This window comes from Lolium perenne, chromosome 2 (genome assembly GCF_019359855.2).
Source record: "Lolium perenne isolate Kyuss_39 chromosome 2, Kyuss_2.0, whole genome shotgun sequence".
In the NCBI taxonomy this organism is placed as follows: Eukaryota; Viridiplantae; Streptophyta; class Magnoliopsida; order Poales; family Poaceae; genus Lolium; species Lolium perenne.
The window spans coordinates 125271647-125283843 of NC_067245.2; the positions used below are offsets into that span (position 1 = coordinate 125271647).

General features: G+C 43.4%; 1 long non-coding RNA gene across 2 annotated transcripts; it reads right to left on the reverse strand.

The window, feature by feature from the left end:
* Window positions 1-1431: 1431 nt before the first annotated feature.
* LOC127333497 (uncharacterized) lies at window positions 1432-3821 on the reverse strand. 2 transcript variants are annotated; one of them, XR_007871226.2, is made up of 3 exons: window positions 2361-3670; window positions 1866-2276; window positions 1432-1652 (listed from the first exon to the last, which is right to left on the reverse strand). It is a non-coding gene; the product is annotated as an uncharacterized lncRNA (long non-coding RNA). The 2 variants fall into 2 exon arrangements; XR_011751944.1 differs by having other exon boundaries at window positions 1469-2276; window positions 2361-3821.
* Window positions 3822-12197: the final 8376 nt, after the last annotated feature.

Here is a 12197-nt window from a genome sequence, read left to right on the forward strand (position 1 = left end):
GCACCTGGTTGGAATTCTTAAGTACTTAAGAATAGACTCAAAAAATAATCAAACTTTCATCGTCGTAATTCAGTTTATCGGTCAAGAAAAAAATTCCGGCACCACAACTTTAATCCTCAAGCACCCTCCTAAAAATACACCCGCACCACGGATGAATTCTTAAGCACCTAAAAATAGACTTGAAAGATAAGCTCCGATGTCACCGGTCATTTTGTAGCTCAACCAAAAATATTCGACACCACTACTTAAGTATTCAAGCACCCTTCTAAAATTGTATTTGGCACCCGGTTGGAATTCTTAACTACGTAAGAGTAGATTCAAAAGATAATCAAACTTCCGAACATTGCAAGTCATTTTATAGACCAAGCAAAAATATTCGGCACCACGACTTCAATTTTAAAGCACCCCCTTAAAAATACACCTCTTTAGATAAAAAGAATCAAGTTTTAACTGAAGCAAAACAAATGAATAAGAAAAGGAAGAACAACGAGGTTAGACAAACGCCTCTTCAGATTTCATTCAGGCCCGGCCCTGAGGGGGGGCGAGCGGGGCGGCCGCCCTGGGCCCGCGAGTCAGAGGGGCCCCAACTCACAGCATTCTCAGGCTTATGTAATAGCGGAGCACAGGCGGCTGATGTGGGGCGGCGGCATCGGAGCGGACGGGAGTTTCTCTGGTAGTACGATTTGAGGTAGACGAAAACGAAACGTTACCGTTTCCTAGTGGGCTGCAAGATGGGCCTTTTTCTTTTGGTTCGCCTGGTCTTTTCTCTCCTTCAGTTAGCTACTGTACTTAGCTACGGCTCAAAAAAAAGTTAGCTACTTAGCTTGGACTTTTTAAACTTATTAGTTAAGTATAAATTGAGTAACTGAGTGGGGCCGGTGTGATAGAGTCTTGGGATAGATTCTGGCCCATAGATTGATCTAGGAAATGTAGCACCCAATCGTAACATTTTTTTCGAGTAGAGCATGTTGGTTGATTTGTTTGATCCCTTGCTAAGGTGAAACATAGGATTTTTTTAAGGCGAAATATCAAGCCATGGCTAGTATACTTGTCTAATTCTTCTACGCACGTTGTGCGTCGTTCGACACTTTTTTGAACAAGAGTTGAGGATGATTCATCGCCGACACTCCGTGGCTATGCAGAAAAGCGAGAGGAGACCACACCGTGTCCACGGCTACTACGTGTACAATATTTTACATGACCCAATCAAAAGTTTTGAGGTGGTGGCAGGAATTTGGAAATCACGTCGTCTTGTTCCAAATTTCAACGATCCGGGTTGCGTCGCGCCTTCATGCGGACGTGCGCAAATAAAAATTCATGAAGTTCTATTGCCTATAGGGCCTTAAGTTCTAATTTCGCCCCGGGCCCTGAAAATCATAGGACCGGCCCTGATTTCATTGAACCAATGTTTACAGCATCGCACCAAACGAGTTCAACAATAGTAGACCGAACAAGCGCTAACCACGACTTAAAGTCAGGGGTTGCGGCTGCTCGCTACAGCGCTAACCACAATAACTCTGAATTCTTAATATTGATTAAACATTAGATCACACTGAAACTGTACTTTGGATGGTTAACCATTACATCGTAGCTACATGTGAAGGAATGCAGCTCGGCATGAGCTTCTTCAAGCGTTGCTCCTCCTTGTAGATCTGCAATAGAAGAAACCACAATGAGCTTCTTCAGGACGTATGTTCAAAGTTCAAACATAAAACAGATTCACAAGGTCCACAGTTGCTGCAGGAAAGAAAGAGGCCAAAAAACTAGAATAGGGAGCCATGCCCAAGTTAGATCGATTCCAATGGCCAGAAACAAAATTATTGGACGGGAATTCTCTACCCATCCCGAAGCTAGCTACTCCGTACCTTTTTTTCTAGCCCAGCTACTTTCTTGCCCAAGTGTATGCAGCAGCCATCTACCAGCAATGAGAACACAAACGATGCTGACAACCTACAGAAACCTCAAGTGCAAAACTAACCCACAATCGACTAAGTAGTAGTAGATTCATACAACAGGGCAATACAAGCAAGCGCTTGTCCATGCCAAACATTAACCTGGGAGCTAACAGAACGGGGTTTGGCAATGAACTGGGACGCTCAGTATGCTTCCCTTCTTACAAAGACAAATTCAAAATAAATGAAAGCACTCCTAAGCTGTTCGATTTGCTTCAGAATAAAAAGAATACACTCTCTGATGTTCTTCCTTTGTCTTCCATCACGATCAGTTTCAAGTTGTACACAAATTGCCTGGATATCACAACACAGTTGAACCTCATCCTGGCAAGCAAAAGCTTCAGACTTCAGTAACAAGAGGATTTGGAAGAGAACCATACCAGATAGAAGTCCCCGAAACAAAGTTACCTTAAGCATCTCTGGTGACCGAGCCTAAAGCCCCACAAAAATTGTTCTGATCAAGACGAGCATCTTACCTTCAGGAGGAGGCATCCATCAAGTAACACACCTGCTAACACATTATTTTTACAGAGATCACATGCAAATGACTTCTACATGAAAAAAAATGCAAGGCACGGCAACCTTGACCAATGTACAACAAGTATGGCGCCAAGTGCTTCCACAAATGAATATCTAATTGCTGACAAATTATCACCCAAGCTCTAATTTTTTTGGTCAAACAAAGAGCAGATTCAGCAAAATTCAGTGTACACTGGTTTTCAGCTTGCAGTAGATGGAATGAGAGGAGTAAACATGACATACAGCTTCTATGCAGACTAGCTTTGAAAATGAAAAGCATTCCTCAGTGACAAATACAAGAACATATAAGAAGTAAAACAATCAGCATTACTGGGACGGAACAATCAATATTTAGGATGCAGTTCTAGCAGTAGTACATTGTTGTCACACATCATTCGAAGAACAAATGTGTTGCAGGTCAAAATAAGCAAGATAAATCAGAGAATGTAAGCAACAGTGTAATGTGCACATGGATACAGAACGGACAGCATTGGCAGAAGTATAGAGCGGAGCCAAATAAGATAAGAGCGCATGCTCCTCTCCCCTAGAACCGGAAGGGAGCACAAATGAAGCTCTTAGAACCGAACGCCGGAGATGAACGATATTGGTTGCAGAATCCGGCGAATCAACAAAGAAAAAGCAGGGATTTATTGGAAAGGGAAAGCGGGAACTCACATACTGTTCGGATTCGGTGATATCCCAGAGATTATTTGGTGGAGAAGCCTCAGATCCGACCTCTCCCTGTCCAGCGATGAGAACGACGGTGTACAGGAGCAGAAGCAGGGGCCCAAAGCACAGTCGCCGGCTCCTCCATGGTGCTCCTACAAACGGAAGGCAACACGCCTAAATACAGGGGCATAGCAACTAATCGAGTATGCATAGAGGTGAAAGGGAGGCTGGGGGGCCGGGGGGGCCTCGCTCTCCTCTCCGGCCAGCGAGTGCAGTGCGGCGGAGGTGGGCGCTGAGGGAAACGGCCAACCGCCACCAGACTCCGCGTGTTTCAGTGGCTGCGGAGCGCCGCCGGCTACCAGGATGGGGAGGGATGGGTGGCAGATCGACGGGATGGATGCGCGAGGGAGGTGGAGGGAGGCGGAACGGGAGGCCGTCGCCGGAGGGGAAGGAGACGCGATGGGAGCGGTGAGAAAGAGAGAGTAGAGGAGACTGTGTTTACGGGACAGACTACTTAGATACGACGAGCAGTAACGGACGAGCCCAATGGATACAACAGAATGCGACGAGCCCAACGACTCCAACAGCAGAGCAGAGTGCCCAGACGTGGGCCGGATTCACATCGAACCACTAAATGGAAATCAGCTTATTTGCAAAAGATTGCTCTATTCTTGGCACGAATCCCGAGACCATTTGAGTTAGGTTACATACCAAAGCTTTTGTCTATATATATATATATATAGGGTTACACTATTTTAAAACCGGTGCTCAGAATGTCCTACCCTATAAGGCGCGATCCTGTTAGAAACTGCACGAAGCAACTCGCTGAAAAAAAAAACACCGACACCTCCACCGATCCACCCACGACCCCTGCGCATATCCCCAACCGTGCGCCATGGCCCCTTCCAGAGCGCCGCCGGCCATCTCCCCCGAGCGCCGCCGGCCCTTCCCCACGCGCCGCCGGCCCCTTCCGCCGCGCGCCGCCGGCCCACCCACCGCCGTCGCTCCTCACGATAGCACCACCTCCCTATTAACTGCCGTCCCAGCATCCCATCAAAACCTCTGCGGCCGCCTCCGCTGCAACCAAAGCCGCCGCCTACCCCTGCAACCCGGGCCGCTTCCTCCCCTAGAGCGGTCGCTCGACCTGCGCAGCGCCGCCAGCGGCCTCCCCCAGCGCGACCGCCCAGCCTTCCCCAGAGCCGCCGCCGATGGGCCTCCCCATCCTCGCTTGCCGGCCTCTCCCAGCACTACCGCCAAGGTCGCCCGCGAGTCACCGGAGCGAGTCCCACCAACGACCAGGACCGCTGCGCATCGGCAGCTCTACGTCACCGCCCGCTGGCCTGGACTGCCCGCATCCTCGACCTGAGGCCGACGCCCCTGCTCCCATCCTGCACCTGCAGCCCTAGACCCTGCCTCCTCCGTATGTCCTGCTGCTGCGTCGCGAATTCATGCCGCCCCCTGTTCCCATTCTTCACAGAGATCAATCAGGAATTTGGGAGACAACAGCCGCCGGCTCAGAGCTTTTCTTGTACGTATCTCGTATTTTCTGGCAGCAATACAGGAATGTAGAAAAAAGAAGTGCAACACTGCAACTGCTCAATGTTTGCAGGTATCAGTGCTCTCATGTAACTGCAGTATCTACTTTTGCAGTCTGTAAGTTAGGAAGGCGTGGTTTCCCATGGTCTCCTAACCTCCGCCATAGCCATCTGAATTCTGAACTGAGAAAGCAGTACTTGTCATCGAGGGTGGGAAGGTCGTCGGCGAGGGCGGGCTCGACGGCCCGTGGCGGAGCTATGCGCGGGCGTGCACATCGCAGTGTTTATTGGAGCTGCCGCTGGCGTTGAACTCAGTAACTTACCAGCGACTAAGGGCCTGTGCTTGGCTTCGCATGACAGCCAGCATCGTAAGTTCCTACCTCGAGCGGCAGCTGCCCAAACAGATAGAAATTGGTCAACATTTTTTGCCGAAACACTCCTCGTCAATGGAATGTGCAGATTATTGATTTGTGCTGGCAAAAATCGTGTGTATCCTTGGATGTTTAAACGGAAAAAAGTGTGCTTGTTTTATATGGGGACTTATACACATTCAGCTGAGAGCAGTGCAAATGGAACCCACTCTCTCTGCCTCTCTTCTGTGCAGCAGCAGACGTTGTGATAGCTAAGGCTGTCTTTTCTCTGTATCTTAATTTGTATCTGCAGATTTGATCAATGGATACATCATTGGATGATGCCCATCCCCTGCATCTCCGCCACTGACAGTCTTCCCCTTCTGGTGATGTGGCTTCTGTGCATGGTATTCATGTGCACGGCAGCTGCAGTTCTTGTGCGATGTTTACTTTTTATGGAGTAATGATGGGTTATCTATTTCAGTAAGTACAGTTATTAGATCTGGTCAGTACAAGTGCTCTAAGGGCAGCACATGTAGAAAATAGAGGTGAAAAAATGAGTCTACGTCATGCGGAGCAGGTTGGACGGCGTGTTTCTCTCCATCTTACTCTCTCATATTTCTTGGCAAATCACCTATTTAATTATTGGAAGTTCAGTCATTTCACCGTTCGCATGGCACATTCTGAAAAACTCACCCCAATATATTCCATAACTGAAAATTGTCCGTCGTGTAGCTTAGTTCGATTTCCTTACCCTCATCATCTCTCTACTCTCTGTTAATCTCTCTGCATCTGTGTTTGCTTTTCCAATATCAAGCTACTTCGTTTGTTCAAGAAGTGTATGACGTTTTTAGAAAGTATACTGGTTGAGCTGATGGCTCCCGACCATGGCCGGCTTCAATTTGATTCAGTCCACTGAGTGCTTTTCCTGCTTCTTTAATCTCTCTATTTATTTCTCTCGGTACTGATGGTTTCAGGGTACAGGGCAGTGTCACTATCTATAAGAAAAAGTGCAACCCACTTATACACGAAGTACAATTGTTCTGCTCCTGGATAAGTATATCATCTGAAAATGAAACTAGGGACTACAAAAGTTTTATACGGGAATCGCTTCTTCAGCACCGGGCAGTACACATGGAAAAAATGAAATCATGGAAACTCGCTAGGAAGTGTAGGAATTTTTTAGATAATTATTTGCAAATAAGTACGAGATAGTAGAAATGCATAAAAAATACATAACAAGTGCCAGGGAAAAGATAAAAAAAACAGTGTACTTCTCGCTGCAATACAATTGTTTTGATAAAGAATGTACGTGTGTACTTCTCTAATTTTTTTCCCTCACTCGTGCGTCTAAGTGCATAGGGCTAAACGAGCAGTACATTGTTATGTAAAAAGATAGCATCCACATTCCATTGTGGAGTAGTACATTGTTTTATAAAGGATAGCAGCCACTATTTTACATCTCGACAATTAACTTATCTATTGCCTGGTCACCGTCTTAGACTAGCTCGAGCAAGCTCCACCCTGAACCGTTGGCGCCCTCGACGATGTCGTCTCGCTGCCGCTGAAGCTCCTCCACCGCTACCCTGATTTGTGTAGGCTTGGATGTCTCGATTTTATTTTTGTTGTAGCTGCAAATTTGCTCTGTGGTGTTTCAAAATTATTGATGATTAAGAAATCATGTGGGCAGTAAATTGTTGTTCCTAGAAGGACATATCTTCGATCGGAATTACTAGAAATTGGTTCGGGAAGTACAAGAAATAAGTGAGGAGAAGTATAAGACCTTGCTACTAGGAAGTACACATCCCGCTCAAAAAATAAATCCAAAAGAAAACAATCTTCGAATTGTATCCCCATGAGAGACTCAAAGTGAATCCCGAGAAGTTCGCATGCTCTTAATAGCATATTACATATTATTTATATCGGCATATCACACAATGAATACAAAAAGGAAATTATCATTCTTGTGTCAAATCTCCTCTTTGATTTGCAGCTACAATCTGGGAAATTAAAAAACACTAATCCGTCCCACTTTTATCCGGTATTCATCAAATACTCCATGTTCTAGCTACGAGAAGTATTTTTGTCTACCTTAATTTGGTATGACAAATACACAATAGTCATTAGAGAAGTACAAAAACTTAGTCATAGAAGTAGAACAATTCATCGCAAAGAAGTACAATTATTCGTCACAAAATAAATATAATTATTCATCGCAGGAAGTACGCATATTTGTTTCCAATGAGTAAACAAATATCCATGAAGTGTAGTAAAAAATCCAAATACTTGAGTGGGAAGTAATTATTCATCGCAGGATGTACACATATTTGTTTCCCATGAGTAAACAATTATTCATCCACGGGGAAATTCAAATACTTGACGCTGAGAAGTACAACCATTCGACACGATCAGTACACCCACTTAATATAGGAAATACAGAAAAATCAACAAAATTCAAATATCGTAAAAGATCTCATCATTCGTGAGGAAGTTCAAATAATCGACCATGAGAAGTACAACCGTTCGGCACGAGCAGTAAATACACTTATGATAGAAAGTACAAGAAAACCGAAAAAAAATCCAAATGAAGAAAAAACAAAATAATCCCATCATCCGCGAGAACTTTCAAATACTTGACAATGAGAAGTACAACTATTCGAAACGAGCAGCACAAGCACCTATTATAGGAAGTACAATGAAACCGACAAAATCCAAATGTAGTAAAAACGAAATAATCCCGTCACCCCCAAGGAAGTTCAAATAGTTGATGACGAGAAGTACAACTGTTCGACACGAGCAGTACAAGCACCTATTATAGAAAGTACAAGAAAACCGACAAAATCCAAATGTAAAAAACGAAATAATCCCATCACCCAAGAGAAAATTCAAATAATTGACGGAGAGAAGTACAACCATTCGACACCAGCAGTACAAACACTTAATATAGGAAGTTCAAGAAACTGACAAAATCCAAATGTAGGAAAAACAAAATAATCCAATCATCCGTGAGGAAGTACAAGGAGTTACTCCAAGAAGTACAAGCGAAGACTACAAGAAGTACAAGCAATAATAACATGACTCAAAATTGTACAAAGAAAATACTCACACATAAAGTTCACATAGCAATGTTGGGAAGCTCAAATATTAAGATCCAGGAAGTGCAGAATCACGTAAATAGAGTCTAGGGAAAATCTAAAATTATCATTCCGAAACACGTGTTTAATTATTGTAAAACACACTAGTATCGAAACATTTCCGGAAGTACACACACGAAGGCCAAAAAGTACAAGGACATGTCGTGAGAAGTTCAGATGCGAGTGGTTGTGCTGCACATTTCGTGTGGTCGTGGACCTCAAATGGACAGTGTACGAGAAAATTACAGCTGTTTTACTGAACACTTTCATGAAACTGCGACATGAAGTACAACCGCATTTCCCGATAAGTACAGGTTCATGTCGTGGGAAGTTCAGGGCTCTGTTTCTACGGGGCGGAAATCTATTGTCCAAATCTCATCGATTTGATCGCCAACCACTTCAATCATTATCACCAACAGCATTATATGGTAGATTATATGTCTAATTTCATTACCTACAACATTTTACAACAAATAAATGGATCTAATCCATCAAATTCAAATCGTTATCCCACAAAATATACCGGAAACATGATTTCAAAACTTCTAAAATTAGTTTTAAACTGTTCGGATTTGGCAAAAATGATAAATACAAAAAAGATGCGCCATTTTAACACCTTTCCAACCGTATATCATTTCCATTGTTTAAATATACTGCATGGAAATCGCGGGGAAATCATTCGGTACCCCGTCTCATAAAATAGGCGGAGAGTAATTCAAGTTTTTCTCTTAAACTGTAAGGAATTAGAGAAAATAATTGGAATAAGAAAGTTGCGCCTAGTCCATAGCTTTCCAACGCCATATTATTTGCATCATTCCGACATACGGTTGAAACAAATCATCCAAATTACTGTCCGCTCATTTTTTGAGTACGTCCGAATTTCGGTATTTTCAAAATTGTTCAAAAACTGTGAGGATTTTGAAAAAACGTAAAACATGAAAAAGTTGCGCAATTTCATTATCTTTCCAACGGTATATCATTTGCACAGTTTCGATAAGCGATTCGAAAATCGAACTAAAAGTTCGTTTTCTGGTCATATAGAAGTATTTTCGTATTTTCAAAATTAAATTTGAACCGTTCAAAATCTGTGAAAAGTTTGAACATGAAAAAGTTGCGCTTTTTCATTATCTATCCAACGGTATATCATTTGCATAGTTCCGACAAATGGTTGAGAAACTTGAGGTATAATCAGTAGCTCTGAAGAAAATGGGAAGTTCAGGTAAGTTCGATAGAAAGTTGAACCCTGTTATCCGGGAAGTACAACCTTGTGTCCAGAAAAGTACAAGTCGGTGCTCAGAATATTATTCTGCAACTGGTTGCAGAATAGTGCTGGTATATATATATATATAGACGCGCTATTTGACTCCCTGGGTGCAGAATAATATTCTGCACCCCACCCATCCGGCGCGCCGCACCGCACCATTCCGGGCCTGGATGGTTATCCCGCATGCCCTCAGACATAATTTTACGGTAGCCAGACCGTGCACGTAATCCATACCACTCCCGACTCGTTGCATGTGACGTAAGATTTTTTTGCATGTGCGGTGTAACTTTACATGATGGATGCCAAGTAAATCTTATACAATGGTCAATTCATGTGAAGTATGTTTTGTGTACGTGCAATACACACTCATACCACGAAATATTCATGTGAAGTAAATTACATAGCAGTCACAGGTCAACAATTTTATATAGGTAGTTGTTAAAAAAATGCATAATCATATCCGGACAAACACATATGAAAAAATTCAATACTAAGTAAATAAACTGAATCAGTTTTTGGAACGTAAGAATTCCACAGCGAACACATAATATCCACCGAGGTATTCTGGTGTCCCAAATGAGACTTTTAGATCCACTAATTACAATTTGGGAAAATTTGCTACAGGACATCGTTATTTTCTGGCGTTTGCCAAAACACACTTCTCGATTGTGTCTTTGCCAGGTACCATTACAATTTCGTGACACATTTGCCAGAACACACCACCTAGCCGAAAACGGAAAGTTTTGCACTTTTACCTGGGATGACTGGTTTTGAAGACAAAATGCAAAACTTTCCGTTTTCGGTCAGGTGGTGTGTTCTGGCAAATGTGCCACATAATTGTAATGGTACCTGGCAAAGACACAATCGAGCGGTGTGTTTTGGCAAACGCCAGAAAATAACGGTGTCCTGTAGCAAATTTTCCCTTACAATTTACTTCCCATCGATCGCCGCTTATTACTCACATAGCTGAGCTTCACCCTAGCCGACCGTCCCGGCCGACGCTCCAATGGGAGATCGGATGAAGATAAATCTCTGACCCCAATCTCTCTCCATTTCTCTCCAGATCCGACTTCCCACCTCTATTTTCTCTCTTTCTCCTCCAGGACGAGGTGTTCATGGCCATGGAGAGAGATGGCTGTGATCCAACACCTCCATGATTGCTGAGAGCACTTGCCCCTTGCGGGGTGAGGTGCCCATTTCTGATAATTTGTTTTAAAGAGTTTGCTTTTTCTGCTTCCTTGCTATTAGATCGCTGAGATATCTCAAATAGTCCGGATAGCCATTTTAAAACTGAGACTAGATTTTTGTTCGCTAAATTTCCAAATTAATATGTTAAGTGGTCAAAATTGCTTGCAAAAGATCTTGGTTTTTTTCGTTGTTCAGCTGTGTTGTGCTTGCTTAGGTGATCAGTGTTCTGCAAAACTAAGCCGTATAATATACTGCAGGTTCCTCTTTGTGCCTGCACAATGTTCAGATGATAAGCTATTAGTTCTTCTACTTAGGTTTTATTTTTATTCAGTGCTTACTGGATAAGATTCATTGTGCCATTGCATAATTTTCAAATAACCGTGCTGAAGTGGGGCTGTAATATATATATCAAGAGAGGATCTTGAAGTTGTTTTGCTTGGATTGTTGCATAGGGTACATCCGGTTCTTAGAAGGGGCATTGCTTGGATTGTGCTTCACTTTCTTTCCACTACCAATAGACAGATTTTTTCTCATCCTGACCCAGTTGATTTTCTTTCTCAGGAGGTGGTGCATGATTTGATATTGCCTTTTTGTTGATCTCCGGAATCAATAGTTGCAAGACACTGAGATGTCCTAGGTGACATGTCATCTAAAACATAGTTTGCTACCAACATGAAAGGTGAGATGCTATGAGTAAACATATGTAATGGTCTCCTGTAGCTTTGGTAGTTTATAACAGATTTTTAGAGATGCTGGCATTGTTTATGTTTCAGTGTTGTCTCATCTACTATGATGAACCATTGTAATGAGCTACTCATGACCTACTTTATGTTTGTACTTCAAGCTGAAAATTCATATCGCGTTCAACTCCGCGGGTGTCCTTCTGGCCACTGGCACTGTGGCCATGCCCACCATCAAGAAGACAGTCCTCGCGGCACGCGCCGAGGAGGAGCTGCCCAATGCCACGAGGCTGTGCAAGGAGATCTTGCGCAAAATCCGTGCCGCACTCACGCTATGCGCATTGACGATGAAGGCCGACATCAGAGAAGGCCATGGAACAGGTGCTGGCACTCGACGCCGTCTACCCGCCGCTCCCCTACATTCTCGAGAAGTTCCCCAAGTCCATCGAGCGTGCAAGCTGATGGTCAAGCTGTCTTCTAGGTTATACCTCAACTGAGTTCGGTGAAGCGGCAGTGGCTTATTTTATTTCTACCATAGGCCTGTTTTTCCCAGGTTCTCTTTTAGCTAATTTTACCAGGTCATTCATTGCACCGAAACTTTGATCTAAGCTACTCTTCAAGATCACTTTGACCTCTACATCAAAGCAGCATGTCATCAACGACCTAGGCCAACCCTCAGACTCGACCAGTAAAATCCATTTAAATGTAATATGAGCCCTAATGCTTTTTACTCTAATCCATTCCAAAAAAAAATCTTTATGGAAATGTGGGCTTCTGGGGACTGAAAACCTTCTTACAAATGGTCTCTACGTAATGGAAGAAACATAAAGTTTGGAAGATCGGTGGATTACTCCTTAAGTCAATTTTGGGATTTATTTTATAAATGTAATGAGCCTGATGTTTATG